This window comes from Scyliorhinus torazame, chromosome 24 (genome assembly GCF_047496885.1).
Source record: "Scyliorhinus torazame isolate Kashiwa2021f chromosome 24, sScyTor2.1, whole genome shotgun sequence".
NCBI classification, from domain to species: Eukaryota; Metazoa; Chordata; class Chondrichthyes; order Carcharhiniformes; family Scyliorhinidae; genus Scyliorhinus; species Scyliorhinus torazame.
The window spans coordinates 8,503,570-8,522,930 of record NC_092730.1 but is presented as its reverse complement, the minus strand read 5'-3'; the positions used below and the strand labels follow the sequence as shown (position 1 = coordinate 8,522,930).

Sequence of the window (19,361 nt, the reverse complement as noted above, 5' to 3'; positions counted from 1 at the left end):
AAGTTGAGACGGATTCGCACGTAAACAGAAGTTATTTATTTAGCTTGCAAGCTTAATCATCTTACAGAAATGTAAGAGACATCCAGCCTCTTTCATTCCAGAAAACGACTGAACTAACAGACAAAGGGATCTCTGCAAAATCAGTTCAAATGGTATCAAGTTTCACATACTCGACGGACATAGGTCAGCCTATGTCCCTCCTGACCTGTTCGATCTATTCTGATTGGCTCACTTCCAATCCCTTTCTCTGGCCCCTATCAATGAAGCATCACTCTCATAGACACACCTCTTCCTGCTTTTTCCATGCGGTCTCAAATTCCTTTGTCCCTAACTGCAAAAATCAAAGTGGCTTATTTCTACATTACATTAACTAGTAACTCTAAAGTAACTATTTTATATCACATTCGTCATTCCCTCCTTTTATCATTCCATGATAACCGAACTATCCAATCTATAGCTACGGTTCCTCATCTAAAAAGATCCGTCGCTGCATTTCCAATTCCTGTCTTAGCCCCCCTTCATCTGCCTCACCCTCATGGATTTTAACAGTTAAATTTTTTTTCTCGGTGATCTGATCTAGTGCACCCCGCATTCTACCCATCACACATTTAAGGATGGCCAGGCCCACAAAGATGCAGCCGATAGCTACCACTAGATACATGGCCATATTTATCAACCAGTCCTTCCATCCTCCAAATCCCCAGTTACCCCAAGAGCCAGGATCCTGCATCCCGTCCAAGTGATCCCGTATGCGATCCATAAATTTAGTGATCTTAGCGGTCAAGTCTTGAACACCCATAATACACTTGCCCTGTACTATGGCGCATACCCCACCCTCACGGGCCAGAAGATAGTCAAGAGCATACCGGTTCTGCATTGCAAACAACCGTAGCTGAGACAACTCCTTGGTTATTGCCCCGAGGGCTCCCAAGGTTTCATTTCCCAAGATGGTAAGGCCGCAAATAAAATAATTCCGATCACTAACAGCCAAGGAACCCCCCACACCTCCCAGTGTCAATACGCTCAGAATGCCCCACCCGGCTGAGTGGCCCCGGTTGGGCGCGAGAACCTGAGGTTTTTTCCAGTTCTCGCAAAATTCAGCAGAGACTGCCCGGCGTGCTAACTGATTATGCAGGTTCCACGCCGAAGGGCAGGGGACTGTGGTAGGGACTAGAGTCCCTATAGCAATTCGGCGGGGAAATGGGGTGACAAAACGTTGGTCGCCGTACCATTAAATAAAAAGTAGTATCCTTGTTCCGTGTGGAGACTAGCATCACAATCAGCATATCGGTTGCGTAAGGACCTCCCAGTAGCCCAGTTTATCCAATTTTGAAATGCCCATTCGGGCCGCCCAGCAATGCAGAAAGCCCTATTCCCAACAGTGATATGAGAGACATTCGCCCAGCCACAAAGGAGCTGGAGGCCAGCGTTCAATGGAACGCAAGTGGTGCTATAACAAACGCATTGGCCAGACGCCTGGGTGATATGACACCTCCTGTCTGTACAGGTGGGAAACAGACATGTTATATTTGTGTCCACCTCTACCAGCAAACAGCCATATCCTTCACTGCTGAAGCAATTCTCGTACGACCGGGAATCCCTATTGGGAGTGAAGTGGCTAGGTATGTACGCCCTCCACCGTCGCAGCCTATCGTACTGTGAATGGGAATTATCCCGAGGGAGGGGAAGGCAAATAGCCGGTGGTGCTGAATCCGGATCGTAAGGAAGAGTGACTTGCTCGGGCAATGGCTCGGAACGCTGACAATGAACCACCGTTTGGGGAGTGCCCCAAAGCGGTGAAACAGAAAATAACCTAGACACCGCTGCGGGGTTTGGGTAGCAGACAACCCGTCCCTGGCCATACAGACGGTGGTAAATCTGGTAGAAGAGATTCATACTACCCGGGTTTTCCTCAGTTTGGCCTTTAATTAACTTAAGTGCATCTCCCGGTAACCTACGTTCTAGCTGTACTTCCCTTCTCACACGCCCCGTCCTCTCTCTAGTCCCTTTCTCTTTCTCATGGTCTCTTCCTACACTCTTCTGACAGCCTGATGTTACCTTTATTGTACCACTCTTAACACATCCAAAATCAAATTTACATGTATTCCAAAAACAAGGCAATGTCCATATAATGTTCCCTTCCCATCGCCGGGGCCGGTGCAGCTGCTTCATGACTCCCGCATTCTCCTTAACTTTGATGACCTTCCATGAGTCGATACCACGTCCTCGTATATGGGGGCAGTGAAGAACATCACCTTTGCATAGGTGATGTATCCTTGTAGATTGGTTGGGGCTACACAGATACATAATATTCCCCTTTTCCATGTCCATCGCCAATAACACGCCAAGGGAAGTGAGGCCAAATATCAGACAGACGATGCGTAGCCACTCCATCATGCTCCACACCTGTAAAATAGCACTGGAGAAGGGAGGCAGGTTAGTATCCGACCTTTTACAGTAGTGGAGATGGGCTCAATTTACAGTGATGTAGGTGGACCCAAGCACTTCGCCCCTCCACTTTAACTGCTGTGGGGGTGGTAAGGAGAACTTGGAAGGGCCCGTCCCATCGCGGCTCCGACCCCTTCCTAGTCCAATTTTTGACCATTACATAACTACCGGGCTGGACTGAAAGTGAGCTAGGTACTGGGGGCAATGGCTCGTGAGCCGCGCGGACTTGGCCATGGAGTTCCTTGAGCACTTGCGTAAGGGCCAGAACATAGGTGGTCATTTCCTCAGTCATCTGATGAAACTGAACCCGTCTGGGAACCTGCAGGCTCCAGGGAGTTCTAAGAGGCCTGCCATAAAGAATCTCGGCGGGAGAGAGCCGGGCCGGTCCCGCAGGTGTAACCCGCAGCTGGAAGAGGGCAACGGGGAGCAACTTAAGCCATGTCAGTCCCGTGTCTGCTCTTAATTTAGCCAATTTAGTTTTGAGGGTCTGATTGTCTTTCAACCACCCCGGCTGCCTGTGGTCTGTAAGCACAGTGTAACTGCTGGCGTATGCCCAACTGGGAGCAAAACTCCTTGTTAATTTGTCCAATAAAATGAGGCCCATTATCAGAACTTAACTGAGCTGGTATACCGTACCGGGGAATGATTTCCCTCATCAAGACTTTAACCACAGTAACAGCTTTACTATAGATAGTCGGATACGCCTCAACCCATCTGCTGAACACATCCACAATGACCAAAACATATTTATAACATTGACACCTTTCCAACTCAATGTAATCCATTTGGAGCGTCTCAAAGGGACCACTGGGCAACGGGGTTTGCCCCTTCCCACAAGGGATACCTTTTCCGGTGTTATATTGCTGACAAATCAAACACCGATTACTGATACTTTGGGCCAACCCCTGCATTTTAGGGTGCCACCAAGTGTCCAGCAACAAATCACTAGTCCCCCGAGCCCCACAATGAGTTGCAAAGTGTACACATTCGATGACCCATAAAGCCAGTACATCAGACATACAAGTCTGATGTGCAGGCGTGGTCCATAAAGAGGAAACAGAATCATATGTACAACCTAACCGTTTCCACATTTGTTTATCACTCTCAGGAGCGTCCTCCTGTAACCTTATGACGTCTGGCATTGGCTTGTCAGAAGCAGACACATTCATAGTAGATCGTTTAGTCTGACTTAACATTTTAGGCACCATCACTTGCTGAATTTGTGCGGCTGTGCGCGCTGCACAATCTGCTCGTTCATTACCAACGTCAACTGGGGTTGTACCATTCGTGTGGGCAGCACATTTAATAACGGAAATCTGCGCTGGCAGAAGGAGGGCCTGCAGTAGGTCATTAACTAAACCCCGGTGGGATATTTGACCACACATAATCATGTCAGGTTGTTCTGACGAAATGTCACTCAAATCGCCCCTTATTGTGGTAGTTTCCTGAATCAAGGCTAAACAGTCGTGGCCAGGTGCGTCTTCATGGACAGGGGGACCACTAAGAAAACAGGCTGGATTGATAGTGGTACAGTGTTTAAATGTCAGACGTGGATTGTTCAAAAGGTATATCTCATACCTATTCTGACGAGCTGCGGTAAGATGCTGACCATTCGCCCCATATCCCTGGCATGGTACTGGTCATGGACCTGACGTGTAATATGAGGGCTTACCGAAGCTGACTGTGGCTGTAAATGTGGTGATATTGTAACAAAATCGGCTGTACCTTCTTTTCCCGTGACTGTGGCTGTAACCTTGACTGGCCATTCGGTCTCAAGTAATGGCCGGTATTTGTCCTCCAACTCCCTGTTTCGTCCAGTTCTGTCATAGGCCAGGGTAACGTGATGCAGTGATAGTGGCTGTTCAATGTCTAACGTCCACCACTGGGGGGTGATAGAAATATAGCACTGTTGTCTCATCCTCCTCTTCGCTGATCCACCCACCCAAAGTCACTATATTGGAGCTCCTGCTGGTAAACTACCATTTCTGCCGCTTGTTGGGATCGCAGATCATCCTTTTTCATTACATACTCAGTCTTAACCTTTGTAACTGAGCCTCCTTCTTGGCCTACACCCTCCTTCCAGTAAAATCTGACTGCCCTTGCCATCTGGGAAGGGTCGTTCTCTGTCCAATTCATGTTATTACATTTCACAGCAGTAACCACAGAAGGTGGTAGGCAATGCATTAACATAGCACAGTATTGAGGGGAATTCTGACCAGTTTGATACAGCAAATCGCCTGACTGCCCCCGGTAGATTTCATTAAAACGCCCCAGACATTCCTATGGCTCATCAATCTTCCTAGGTTTTAGGTCTAAGATAACAGAAAGATTTATGGGCCTTTGAAATGTGCTATTCAACGCATTCAAGATCTGTGTCCTTCTTTTCTCTATTTGCTCTCTTCTTTTTTAAAACTTAAAAATGTTTGAAAATTCAAATTGAATTACTGCAACTTGCAAGCTTAGCTCTGATCTCAACTCAGAACTAAATTTACAATTTGCTTAACACAAACTTGTATAACATTTACAACTTAATTATTTCTTTATCTTAACAATTTTTTTTTTTAACAAGTTTTTTTTCTGTTACATACACATAAGTATTAGCAAAATCAACTATCATAAGTATGAGCAAAATCAATTATCATCTCCAGATTGACACTTTTAAAATGGTGTCCATGATCTTCTTTAAGTTTCTATTAATCTCCAGATAAAATGAGATAAACCTTATTTCAAGTAAGTAAAATTTAAGATTCTGGCAATTTCAATCAATTGCTTTCGAAAATAATAACTTTTATCAAAGAGGTGGAGAAACCCACTGGTTTCCTTTAATTAATTCAAAACGTAACTTTGCTGGTGTTCACTGACTCAAAGGAAAGGTATCCGATTACACTGCAGACTGTTATCTCAAGGCCTGAGTGAGAAGCACTGTCTGTTTTCAACTCCGCCTGCTGCTGTTAACCCTTTGAGAGACTTCTGCTTCAACCTCACAATCTCAACTAGACCTCGGAACTTTACAGTCCAAGGAGACAATTTTAGCTTAATCAACTATATATTTAAAACACTCACACATAGAGTTGAACCATCTTCAGATTTAAAAACAGTTATACTGGACTGAACCCCCATCTATTGAAGTCCCATCAGCCCCTGAACCCATATAATAGACTGAACCTTTATTATTTAAAGTCCCATCAGCCTCTGAACCCTGATAATAGACTGAACCTTTATTATTTAAGTCACATCAGCCTCTGAACCCCGATAATAGACTGAACCTTTATTATTTAAGTCACATCAGCCTCTGAACCCCGATAATAGACTGAACCTTTATTATTTAAGTCACATCAGCCTCTGAACCCTAATAATAGACTGAACCTTTATTATTTAAAGTCCCATCAGCCCAAAACCCTAACCCAAGCCGAAACAACAATATGAAATCCCATCAATTAAAGTGCTAATCCCCAGACTGACCTGTGATTTCGTCGAGGCGGTCTTTCTGTGCCAACCGCGAGTGACCAGACTAATCAGACGATAAGAAGAGGGGAACAATCAATGCTGGTCGTTTTCCATTTCTACATTGAGGGCCCTTTGTTCCCGTCCTCCTGTTCATAATCAGTCTAATTCTGATTTCGCAGTTGGAACAGGATCGCCCTGAGAAATCCCGGTTTTCGGCACCAAATGTTGATCTCCAAATTTCTTTCTCTGTCAGTCTGGCCTCAATAAAAGTTGAGACGGATTCGCACGTAAACAGAAGTTATTTATTTAGCTTGCAAGCTTAATCATCTTACAGAAATGTAAGAGACATCCAGCCTCTTTCATTCCAGAAAACGACTGAACTAACAGACAAAGGGATCTCTGCAAAATCAGTTCAAATGGTATCCAGTTTCACATACTCGACGGACATAGGTCAGCCTATGTCCCTCCTGACCTGTTCGATCTATTCTGATTGGCTCACTTCCAATCCCTTTCTCTGGCCCCTATCAATGAAGCATCACTCTCATAGACACACCTCTTCCTGCTTTTTCCATGCGGTCTCAAATTCCTTTGTCCCTAACTGCAAAAATCAAAGTGGCTTATTTCTACATTACATTAACTAGTAACTCTAAAGTAACTATTTTATATCACATTCGTCAGCGGGAGGGTAGTGGAGCGGAGACCGGGCGGGAGGGTAACGGAGCGGCGACCGGGCGGGAGGGTAGTGGAGCGGAGACCGGGCGGGAGGGTAACGGAGCGGCGACCGGGCGGGAGGGTAGCGGAGCGGCGACCGGGCGGGAGGGTAGCGGAGCGGGGACCGGGCGGGAGGGTAGCGGAGACCGGGCGGGAGGGTAGCGGAGCGGAGACCGGGCGGGAGGGTAGCGGAGCGGAGACCGGGCGGGAGGGTAGCGGAGCGGAGACCGGGCGGGAGGGTAGCGGAGCGGAGACCGGGAGGGAGCGGAGCGGAGACCGGGCGGGAGGGTAGCGGAGCGGAGACCGGGCGGGAGGGTAGCGGAGCGGAGACCGGGCGGGAGGGTAGCGGAGACCGGGTGGGAGGGTAGCGGAGCGGAGACCGGGCGGGAATGTAGCGGAGTGGCGACCGGGCGGGAGGGTAGCGGAGCGGAGACCGGGCGGGAGGGTAGCGGAGCGGAGACCGGGCGGGAGGGTAGCGGAGCGGAGACCGGGCGGGAGGGTAGCGGAGCGGAGACCGGGAGGGAGCGGAGCGGAGACCGGGCGGGAGGGTAGCGGAGCGGAGACCGGGCGGGAGGGTAGCGGAGCGGAGACCGGGCGGGAGGGTAGCGGAGCGGAGACCGGGAGGGAGCGGAGCGGAGACCGGGCGGGAGGGTAGCGGAGCGGAGACCGGGCGGGAGGGTAGCGGAGCGGAGACCGGGCGGGAGGGTAGCGGAGCGGAGACCGGGCGGGAGGGTAGCGGAGCGGAGACCGGGCGGGAATGTAGCGGAGTGGCGACCGGGCGGGAGGGTAGCGGAGCGGAGACCGGGCGGGAGGGTAGCGGAGCGGAGACCGGGCGGGTGGGTAGCGGAGCGGAGACCGGGCGGGAGGGTAGTGGAGCGGAGACCGGGCGGGAGGGTAACGGACCGGCGACCGGGCGGGAGGGTAGCGGAGCGGCGACCGGGCGGGAGGGTAGCGGAGCGGAGACCGGGCGGGTGGGTAGCGGCGACCGGGCGGGAGGGTAGCGGAGCGGAGACCGGGCGGGAGGGTAGCGGAGACCGGGCGGGAGGGTAGCGGAGCGGAGACCGGGCGGGAGGGTAGCGGAGCGGAGACCGGGCGGGAGGGTAGTGGAGCGGAGACCGGGCGGGAGGGTAGAGGAGCGGAGACCGGGCGGGAGGGTAGCGGAGACCGGGCGGGAGGGAGCGGAGCGGAGACCGGGCGGGAGGGTAGTGGAGCGGAGACCGGGCGGGAGGGTAGCGGAGACCGGGCGGGAGGGTAGCGGAGCGGAGACCGGGCGGGAGGGTAGCGGAGACCGGGCGGGAGGGAGCGGAGCGGAGACCGGGCGGGAGGGTAGCGGCGACCGGGCGGGAGGGTAGCGGAGCGGAGACCGGGCGGGAGGGTAGCGGAGCGGAGACCGGGCGGGAGGGTAGCGGAGCGGCGACCGGGCGGGAGGGTAGCGGAGCGGAGACCGGGCGGGAGGGTAGCGGCGACCGGGCGGGAGGGTAGCGGAGCGGAGACCGGGCGGGAGGGTAGCGAAGACCGGGCGGGAGGGTAGCGGAGCGGAGACCGGGCGGGAGGGTAGCGGAGCGGAGACCGGGCGGGAGGGTAGCGGAGCGGAGACCGGGCGGGAGGGTAGCGGAGCGGAGACCGGGCGGGAGGGTAGAGGAGCGGAGACCGGGCGGGAGGGTAGCGGAGCAGAGACCGGGCGGGAGGGTAGCTGAGCGGAGACCGGGCGGGAGGGTAGCGGAGCGGAGACCGGGCGGGAGGGTAGCGGAGCGGAGACCGGGCGGGAGGGTAGCGGAGCGGAGACCGGGCGGGAGGGTAGCGGAGCGGAGACCGGGCGGGAGGGTAGCGGAGCGGAGACCGGGCGGGAGGGTAGCGGAGCGGAGACCGGGCGGGGGGGTAGCGGAGCGGAGACCGGGCGGGGGGGTAGCGGAGCGGAGACCGGGCGGGGGGGTAGCGGAGCGGAGACCGGGCGGGAGGGTAGCGGAGCGGAGACCGGGCGGGAATGTAGCGGAGCGGAGACCGGGCGGGAGGGTAGCGGAGCGGAGACCGGGCGGGAGGGTAGCAGAGCGGAGACCGGGCGGGAGGGTAGCGGAGCGGAGACCGGGCGGGAGGGTAGCGGAGCGGAGACCGGGCGGGAGGGTAGCGGAGCGGAGACCGGGCGGGAGGGTAGCGGAGACCGGGCGGGAGGGTAGCGGAGCGGAGACCGGGCGGGAGGGTAGCGGAGCGGAGACCGGGCGGGAGGGTAGCGGAGCGGAGACCGGGCGGGAATGTAGCGGAGCGGAGACGCGGCGGGAGGGTAGCGGAGCGGAGACCGGGCGGGTGGGTAGCGGAGTGGAGACCGGGCGGGAGGGTAGCGGAGCGGAGACCGGGCGGGAGGGTAGCGGAGCGGAGACCGGGCGGGAGGGTAGCGGAGCGGAGACCGGGCGGGAGGGTAGCGGCGACCGGGCGGGAGGGTAGCGGAGCGGAGACCGGGCGGGAGGGTAGCGGAGCGGAGACCGGGCGGGAAGGTAGCGGAGCGGAGACCGGGCGGGAAGGTAGCGGAGCGGAGACCGGGCGGGAGGGTAGCGGAGCGGAGACCGGGCGGGAAGGTAGCGGAGCGGCGACCGGGCGGGAAGGTAGCGGAGCGGAGACCGGGCGGGAGGGTAGCGGAGCGGAGACCGGGCGGGAGGGTAGCGGAGCGGAGACCGGGCGGGAGGGTAGCGGAGCGGAGACCGGGCGGGAGGGTAGCGGAGCGGAGACCGGGCGGGAGGGTAGCGGAGCGGAGACCGGGCGGGAGCGTAGCGGAGACCGGGCGGGAGGGTAGCAGAGCGGAGACCGGGCGGGAGGGTAGCGGAGCGGAGACCGGGCGGGAGGGTAGCGGAGCGGAGACCGGGCGGGAGGGTAGCGGAGCGGAGACCGGGCGGGAGGGTAGCAGAGCGGAGACCGGGCGGGAGGGTAGCAGAGCGGAGACCGGGCGGGAGGATAGCAGAGCGGTGCAGGACGCGGTTTCAGCGGAACGGGTAAAAGATTCCAAACTCCAGGCCGTCTTTTGTAATAAAAGAGGAACTTTTCTATTTTACAAAATGTGATTCACAAATTCGGCATCAAACGGAAAAAGTTCAAATCAGCCCCCCTCACTCCCAACCCGGGCCCCCCCCCCCCACTCCCAACCCGGGCCCCCCCCCCCAACTCCCAACCCGGGCCCCCCCCCCCCAACTCCCAACCCGGGCCCCCCCCCCCCCAACTCCCAACCCGGGCCCCCCCCCGCAACTCCCAACCCGGGCCCCCCCCCCCCAACTCCCAACCCGGGCCCCCCCCCACCAACTCCCAACCCGGGCCCCCCCCCCCAACTCCCAACCCGGGCCGCCCCCCCCCAACTCCCAACCCGGGCCCCCCCCAACACCCAGCCAGACCCCCCCCCCACTCCCAACCCCAGGACCCCCCCCACTCCCAACCCCAGGACCCCCACTCCCAACCCCGGGCCCCACCCACTCCCAGCCGGGCCCCCCCACTCCCAGCCGGGCCCCCCCACTCCCAACACGGACCCCCCCCACTACCAACCCCGCCACTCACGCGCACACACTCACGCGCACACACTCACACTCTCGCTCGCACACTCTCGCTCGCACACTCTCGCTCGCACTCTCGCTCGCACACTCTCTCGCTCGCACACACTCGCGCGCACACACTCTCGCTCGCGCACACACTCTCGCTCGCGCACACACACTCGCGCGCGCACACACACTCGCGCGCGCACACACACTCGCGCGCACACACACTCGCGCGCACACACTCTCGCGCGCACACACTCTCGCTCGCACACTCTCGCTCGCACACTCTCGCTCGCACACACTCTCGCTCGCACACACTCTCGCTCGCACACACTCTCGCTCACACACACTCTCGCTCACACACACTCTCGCTCACACACACTCTCGCTCACACACTCTCGCTCACACACTCTCGCTCACACACTCTCGCTCGCACACACTCTCGCTCGCACACACTCTCGCTCGCACACACTCTCGCTCGCACACACTCTCGCTCGCACACACTCTCGCTCGCACACTCTCGCTCGCACACACTCTCGCTCGCACACACTCTCGCTCGCACACACTCTCGCTCGCACACACTCTCGCTCGCACACACTCTCGCTCGCACACACTCTCGCGCGCACACACACACTCGCGCGCGCACACACTCGCGCGCGCACACACTCGCGCGCACACACTCGTGCGCACACACACTCGTGCGCACACACACTCGTGCGCACACACACACTCGTGCGCGCACACACACTCGCGCACGCACAGCGAGACTGAGGTGATTCAGTCTGACCACCAGCCACAGCATCGTCCCTGTCCAGTAATCAGCACAACGGGACAGTCACTCACTCCTCTCCATCTCTCTCTCCGAGTCTCTTCCCCACTCCCCCCCCACCGCTCTCAGCTTCCTCGCCCCTCAATCCCTCTACTTCCCCAGGAACTTTCCCCCTCCCTCCCTCCCTCACCCCCCCGCCCCCTGTCCGTCGCCCCCGCGTCCTGCCCCAGTGCCCCCTGTCTAGAGGGACTTGCGTTGCCTCTTCATGAAGGACAGGGTGTAGTCGCTGCCCGAGCTCAGTTTCTGCTTCTTCATCTGGACCTGGGACTGGGCCGTCAGCTGCAGTTTGATGGCGCTGGAGTTGATCTTGACGGCCGTCAGCAGCTCCTTCATCCCTTTCATCTTCTCGCTGTGGAAGGTGACGCAGGCAGCCCCCGGGGTGGGGGTGGGCAGGGGGAGGGTGGGGGTCGGCGTGGTCACCGTCCGCTGGCTGGGGGCCGAGCGGCGACGTTCCCCCAGCTTCTCCGCCAGGAATTTCTTGGCGGGAGGAGGCTCCTCGGCCTTGGACTCGCGCCGTGGGCCGCGTCGCCGGGCTTCCCTGGAATCGTCACTGTGCTGGTCGTCATCCTCGTTCGTGTCGCTGTCCTTCACAACGATCGTCACCTTGTGACGGACCTGCAGCACAGAGACAGCACTCAACATCCGTGACCGTGCGGTACTCCCTCAGTACTGACCCTCAGACAGTGCGGCACTCCCTCAGTACTGACCCTCTGACAGTGCGGCAGTCCCTCAGTACTGACCCTCTGACAGTGCGGCACTCCCTCAGTACTGACCCTCTGACAGTGCAGCACTCCCTCAGTACTGACCCTCTGACAGTGCGGCACTCCCTCAGTACTGACCCTCTGACAGTGCGGCTCTCCCTCAGTACTGACCCTCTGACAGTGCGGCACTCCCTCAGTACTGACCCTCTGACAGTGCGGCGCTCCCTCAGCACTGACCCTCTGACTGTGCGGCGCTCCCTCAGTACTGACCCTCTGACAGTGCGGCACTCCCTCAGTACTGACACTCTGACAGTGCGGCACTCCCTCAGTACTGACCCTCTGACAGTGCGGCACTCCCTCAGTACTGACCCTCTGACAGTGCGGCACTCCCTCAGTACTGACCCTCTGACAGTGCGGCACTCCCTCAGTACTGACCCTCTGACAGTGCGGCACTCCCTCAGCACTGACCCTCTGACAGTGCGGCACTCCCTCAGTACTGACACTCTGACAGTGCGGCACTCCCTCAGTACTGACCCTCTGACAGTGCGGCTCTCCCTCAGTACTGACCCTCTGACAGTGCGGCACTCCCTCAGTACTGACCCTCTGACAGTGCGGCACTCCCTCAGTACTGACCCTCTGACAGTGCAGCACTCCCGCAGTACTGACCCTCTGACAGTGCGGCACTCCCTCAGTACTGACCCTCTGACAGTGCGGCACTCCCTCAGCACTGACCCTCTGACAGTGCGGCGCTCCCTCAGTACTGACCCTCTGACAGTGCGGCACTCCCTCAGTACTGACCCTCTGACAGTGCGGCACTCCCTCAGTACTGACCCTCTGACAGTGCGGCACTCCCTCAGCACTGACCCTCTGACAGTGCGGCACTCCCTCAGTACTGACACTCTGACAGTGCGGCACTCCCTCAGTACTGACCCTCTGACAGTGCGGCTCTCCCTCAGTACTGACCCTCTGACAGTGCGGCACTCCCTCAGTACTGACCCTCTGACAGTGCGGCACTCCCTCAGTACTGACCCTCTTACAGTGCGGCACTCCCTCAGTACTGACACTCTGACAGTGCGGCACTCCCTCAGTACTGACCCTCTTACAGTGCGGCACTCCCTCAGTACTGACACTCTGACAGTGCGGCACTCCCTCAGTACTGACCCTCTGACAGTGCGGCGCTCCCTCAGTACTGACCCTCTGACAGTGCGGCACTCCCTCAGTACTGACACTCTGACAGTGCGGCACTCCCTCAGTACTGACCCTCTGACAGTGCGGCACTCCCTCAGTACTGACCCTCTGACAGTGCGGCACTCCCTCAGTACTGACCCTCTGACAGTGCGGCACTCCCTCAGTACTGACCCTCTGACAGTGCGGCACTCCCTCAGCACTGACCCTCTGACAGTGCGGCGCTCCCTCAGTACTGACCCTCTGACAGTGCGGCACTCCCTCAGTACTGACCCTCTGACAGTGCGGCACTCCCTCAGTACTGACCCTCTGACAGTGCGGCACTCCCTCAGCACTGACCCTCTGACAGTGCGGCGCTCCCTCAGCACTGACCCTCTGACAGTGCGGCACTCCCTCAGTACTGACCCTCTGACAGTGCGGCACTCCCTCAGTACTGACCCTCTGACAGTGCGGCACTCCCTCAGTACTGATCCTCTGACAGTGCAGCGCTCCCTCAGTACTGACCCTCTGACAGTGCAGCACTCCCTCAGTACTGACCCTCTGACAGTGCGGCACTCCCTCAGTACTGACCCTCTGACAGTGCGGCACTCCCTTAGTACTGACCCTCTGACAGTGCGGCTCTCCCTCAATACTGACCCTCTGACAGTGCAGCGCTCCCTCAGTACTGACCCTCTGACAGTGCGGCAGTCCCTCAGTACTGACCCTCTGACAGTGCGGCACTCCCTCAGTACTGACCCTCTGACAGTGCGGCTCTCCCTCAGTACTGACCCTCTGACAATGCGGTACTCCCTCAGTACTGACCCTCTGACAGTGCGGCTCTCCCTCAGTACTGACCCTCTGACAGTGCGCCACTCCCTCAGTACTGACCCTCTGACAGTGCGGCAGTCCCTCAGTACTGACCCTCTGACAGTGCGGCGCTCCCTCAGTACTGACCATCTGACAGTGCGGCACTCCCTCAGTACTGACCCTCTGACAGTGCGGCACTCCCTCAGTACTGACCCTCTGACAGTGCGACACTCCCTCAGTAATGACCCTCTGACAGTGCAGCACTCCCTCAGTACTGACCCTCTGACAGTGCGGCACTCCCTCAGTACTGACCCTCTGACAGTGCGGCGCTCCCTCAGTACTGACCCTCTGACAGTGCAGCACTCCCTCAGTACTGACCCTCTGACAGTGCAGCGCTCCCTCAGTACTGACCCTCTGACAGTGCTGCGCTCCCTCAGTACTGACCCTCTGACAGTGCGGCACTCCCTCAGTACTGACCCTCTGACAGTGCAGCGCTCTCTCAGTACTGACCCTCTGACGGTGCAGCGCTCCCTCAGTACTGACCCTCTGACAGTGCGGCACTCCCTCAGTACTGACCCCTCTGACAGTGCGGCACTCCCTCAGTACTGACCCTCTGACAGTGCAGCACTCTCCTCAGTACTGACCCTCTGACAGTGCAGCACTCCCTCAGTACTGACCCTCTGACAGTGCAGCACTCCCTCAGTACTGACCCTCTGACAGTGCGGCCCTCCCTCAGTACTGACCCCTCTGACAGTGCGGCACTCCCTCAGTACTGACCCTTTGACAGTGCAGCACTGCCTCAGTACTGACCCCTCTGACAGTGCGGCGCTCCCTCAGTACTGACCCTCTGACAGTGCAGCACTCCCTCAGTACTGACCCTCTGACAGTGCAGCACTCCCTCAGTACTGACCCTCTGACAGTGCAGCACTCCCTCAGTACTGACCCTCTGACAGTGCGGCCCTCCCTCAGTACTGACCCTCTGACAGTGCGGCACTCCCTCAGTACCGACCCTCTGACAGTGCAGCACTCCCTCAGTACTGACCCTCTGACAGTGCGGCGCTCCCTCAGTACTGACCCCTCTGACAGTGCAGCACTCCCTCAGTACTGACCCTCTGACAGTGCAGCACTCCCCTCAGTACTGACCCTCTGACAGTGCAGCACTCCCTCAGTACTGACCCCTCTGACAGTGCGGCCCTCCCTCAGTACTGACCCTCTGACAGTGCGGCACTCCCTCAGTACTGACCCTTTGACAGTGCAGCACTGCCCTCAGTACTGGACCCTCTGACAGTGCGGCGCTCCCCTCAGTACTGACCCCTCTGACAGGTGCAGCACTCCCTCAGTACTGACCCTCTGACAGTGCAGCACTCCCTCAGTACTGACCCTCTGACAGTGCAGCACTCCCTCAGTACTGACCCCTCTGACAGTGCGGCCCTCCCTCAGTACTGACCCTCTGACAGTGCGGCACTCCCTCAGTACCGACCCTCTGACAGTGCAGCACTCCCTCAGTACTGACCCTCTGACAGTGCGGCGCTCCCTCAGTACTGACCCTCTGACAGTGCAGCACTCCCTCAGTACTGACCCTCTGACAGTGCGGCTCTCCCTCAGTACTGACCCTCTGACAGTGCGGCACTCCCTCAGTACTGACCCTCTGACAGTGCAGCACTCCCTCAGTACTGACCCTCTGACAGTGCGGCCCTCCCTCAGTACTGACCCTCTGACAGTGCGGCGCTCCCTCAGTACTGACCCTCTGACAGTGCAGCACTCCCTCAGTACTGACCCTCTGACAGTGCAGCACTCCCTCAGCACCGACCCTCTGACAGTGCAGCACTCCCTCAGCACCGACCCTCTGACAGTGCAGCACTCCCTCAGCACCGACCCTCTGACAGTGCGGCACTCCCTCAGTACTGACCCTCTGACAATGCGGCACTCCCTCAGTACTGACCCTCTGACAGTGCGGCACTCCCTCAGTACTGACCCTCTGACAGTGCAGCACTCCCTCAGTACTGACCCTCTGACAGTGCGGCACTCTCTCAGTACTGACCTTCTGACAGTGCGGCACTCCCTCAGTACTGACCCTCTGACAGTGCGGCACTCCCTCAGTACTGACCCTCTGACAGTGCAGCACTCCCTCAGTACTGACCCTCTGACAGTGCGGCACTCCCTCAGTACTGACCCCTCTGACAGTGCGGCACTCCCTCAGTACTGACCCTCTGACTGTGCGGCACTCCCTCAGTACTGACCCTCTGACAATGCGGCGCTCCCTCAGTACTGACCCTCTGACAGTGCGGCGCTCCCTCAGTACTGACCCTCTGACAGTGCGGCAACTCCCTCAGTACCGACCCTCTGACAGTGCAGCACTCCCTCAGTACTGACCCTCTGACAGTGCGGCGCTCCCTCAGTACTGACCCTCTGACAGTGCAGCACTCCCTCAGTACTGACCCTCTGACAGTGCGGCTCTCCCTCAGTACTGACCCTCTGACAGTGCGGCACTCCCTCCAGTACTGACCCTCTGACAGTGCAGCACTCCCTCAGTACTGACCCCTCTGACAGTGCGGCCCTCCCTCAGTACTGACCCCTCGACAGTGCGGCGCTCCCTCAGTACTGACCCTCTGACAGTGCAGCACTCCCTCAGTAACTGACCCTCTGACAGTGCAGCTCTCCCTCAGCACCGACCCTCTGACAGTGCAGCACTCCCTCAGCCACCGACCCTCTGACAGTGCGGCACTCCCTCAGTACTGACCCTCTGACAATGCGGCACTCCCTCAGTACTGACCCTCTGACAGTGCGGCACTCCCTCAGTACTGACCCTCTGACAGTGCAGCACTCCCTCAGTACTGACCCTCTGACAGTGCGGCACTCTCTCAGTACTGACCTTTCTGACAGTGCGGCACTCCCTCAGTACTGACCCTCTGGACAGTGCGGCACTCCCCTCAGTACTGACCCTCTGACAGTGCAGCGCTCCCTCAGTACTGACCCTCTGACAGTGCGGCACTCCCTCAGTACTGACCCTCTGACAGTGCGGCACTCCCTCAGTACTGACCCTCCTGACTGTGCGGCACTCCCTCAGTACTGACCCTCTGACAATGCGGCGCTCCCTCAGTACTGACCCTCTGACAGTGCGGCGCTCCCTCAGTACTGACCCTCTGACAGTGCGGCACTCCCTCAGTTCTGACGCTCTGACAGTGCAGCACTCCCTCAGTAACTGACCCTCTGACAGTGCGGTGCTCCCTCAGTACTGACCCTCTGACAGTGCGGCACTCCCTCAGTACTGACCCTCTGACAGTGCGGCGCTCCCTCAGTACTGACCCTCTGGACAGTGCGGCGCTCCCTCAGTACTGACCCTCTGACAGTGCAGCACTCCCTCAGTACTGACCCTCTAAACAGTGCGGCACTCACTCAGTACTGACCCTCTGACAGTGGCGGGCACTCCTCTCAGTACTGACCCTCTGACAGTGCTGCACTCCCTCAGCACTGACCCTCTGACAGTGCGGTACTCCCCTCAGTACTGACCCTCTGCCAGTGCGGCACTCCCTCAGTACTGACCCTCTGACAGTGCGGCACTCCCTCAGTACTGACCCTCTGACAGTGCGGCTCAGTAGAAGGGCGAGAGATGAACGTATTGACAATTACCTGCCCATCGAACTTGCTGATGGACTGTACGAGGAAGGTTGCCCAGCCCACGTGAAGGACGGGTGTGGAGCTTCCTCCTCCCACTTACAGATCCCATCGTAGAACCGCAGCAATTGAGCAAAGCTCTCGGGGTCCTGCAGGACCGTGCTGGGAGCGGACTGTCCTGGTGAACCCTCGAATAGAAACACAAAGCAATTGTTTATTGAAACATCAACACAGTGAAAACTCACACACAGCCCTCCCGCTGCCCCCCTCGCTCCCCCTGCCCCCCTTGCTCCCCCTGCCCCCCCCTCGCTCTCCCCCTGCCCCCCCAGCCCCCTCGCTCACCCTGCCCCCCTCGGTCTCCCCCCCCCCTCACTCTCTCCCTGCCCCCCCTGGCTCTCCCCCTGCCCCCCTCGCACTCCCCTGCCCCCCTCGCTCTCCCCTGCCCCTCGCTCTCTCCGACCCCCCTCGCTCCCCCCTGCCCCCCTCGCTCCCCCTTCGCTCTCTCCCTGCCCCACCTCGCTCTCTCCCTGCCCCCCTCGCTCTCTCCCTGCCCCCCTCGCTCTCCCCCTGCCCCCCTCGCTCTCCCCCGTGCCCCCTTCGCTCTCTCCCTGCCCCCCTTCGCTCTCTCCTGCCCCCCTTCGCTCTCTCCCTGCCCCCCTGGCTCTCTCCCCCTGCCCCCCCATCGGTCTCCCCCCCCCTCACTCTCTCCCTGCCCCCCTGGCTCTCCCCCTGCCCCCCTCGCTCTCCCCTGCCCCCCTCGCTCTCCCCTGCCCCCCTCGCTCTCCCCTGCCCCCCTGCTCTCCCCTGCCCCCCTGTCGCGCTCTCCCCTGCCCCCCCTCGCGCTCTCCCTGCCCCCTCGCGCTCTCCCTGCCCCCCACGCGCTCTCCCTGCCCCCCTCGCACTCTCCCTGCCCCCCCTCGCGATCTCCTGCCCCCCTCGCGCTCTTCCCCTGCCCCCCTCGCGCTCTCCCTGCCCCCCTCGCGCTCTCCCTGCCCCCCTCGCGCTCTCCCTGCCCCCCCTCGCGCTCTCCCTGCCCCCCCTCGCGCTCTCCCTGCCCCCCTCGCGCTCTCCCTGCCCCCTCGCGCTCTCCCTGCCCCCCTCGCTCTCTGCCCTGCCCCCCTCGCTCTCTCCCTGCCCCCCTCGCTCTCTCCCTGCCCCCCTCGCTCTCTCCCTGCCCCCCTCGCTCGCTCCCTGCCCCCCTCCTCTCCCCTGACCCCCTCGCTCTCTCCCTGACCCCCCTCGCTCTCCTCCCTGACCCCTCGCTCTCTCCCTGACCCCCTCGCTCTCTCCTGACCCCCTCGCTCTCTCCCTGACCCCCTCGCTCTCCTCCCTGACCCCCTCGCTCTCCCCTGACCCCCTCCTCGCTCTCTCCCGGACCCCCTCGCGCTCTCCTGACCCCCTCGCTCTCTCCCTGCCCCCTCGCAATCTCCCTGACCCCCCTCGCTCTCTCCCTGACCCCCTCGCTCTCTCCCTGCCCCCTCGCGCTCTCCCTGACCCCCTCGCTCTCCCCTGCCCCCCCTCGCTCTCCCCTGCCCCCTTCACGCTCTCCCTGCGCCCCTCGCGCTCTCCTGCCCCCCTCGCGCTCTCCTGCCCCCTCGCGCTCTCCCTGCCCCCCTCGCGCTCTCCCTGCCCCCCTCGCTCCTCTCCATGACCCCCTCGCTCTCTCCCTGACCCCCTCGCGCTCTCCCCTGCCCCCCTCGCTCTCTCCATGACCCCCTCGCTCTCTCCCTGACCCCCCTCGCTCTCTCCCTGCCCCCCGCGCTCTCTCCCTGCCCCCCTCGCTCTCTCCCTGCCCCCCTCGCTCTCTCCCTGCCCCCCTCGCTCTCTCCCTGACCCCCTCGCTCTCTCCCTGACCCCCTCGCTCTCTCCCTGACCCCCTCGCTGCTCTCCCTGACCCCCTCGCTCTCTCCCTGACCCCCTCGCTCTCTCCTCCCTGACCCCCCTCGCTCTCTCCCTGACCCCCCTCGCTCTCTCCCTGACCCCCTCGCTCTCTCCCTGACCCCCTCGCTCTCACCCTGACCCCCTCGCTCTCACCCTGACCCCCTCGCTCTCACCCTGACCCCCCCTCCTCCCCTCGCTCTGGTGGCTGCTCGAGGAGCGAGACCTCCTGTACAAGTGTGCCTGTAG

General features: G+C 59.6%; 1 pseudogene; it reads right to left on the bottom strand.

The window, feature by feature from the left end:
- Positions 1 to 11,091: 11,091 nt before the first annotated feature.
- Positions 11,092 to 19,361, bottom strand: part of LOC140400189 (menin-like) — a 13,626-nt pseudogene continuing 5,356 nt past the window's right edge.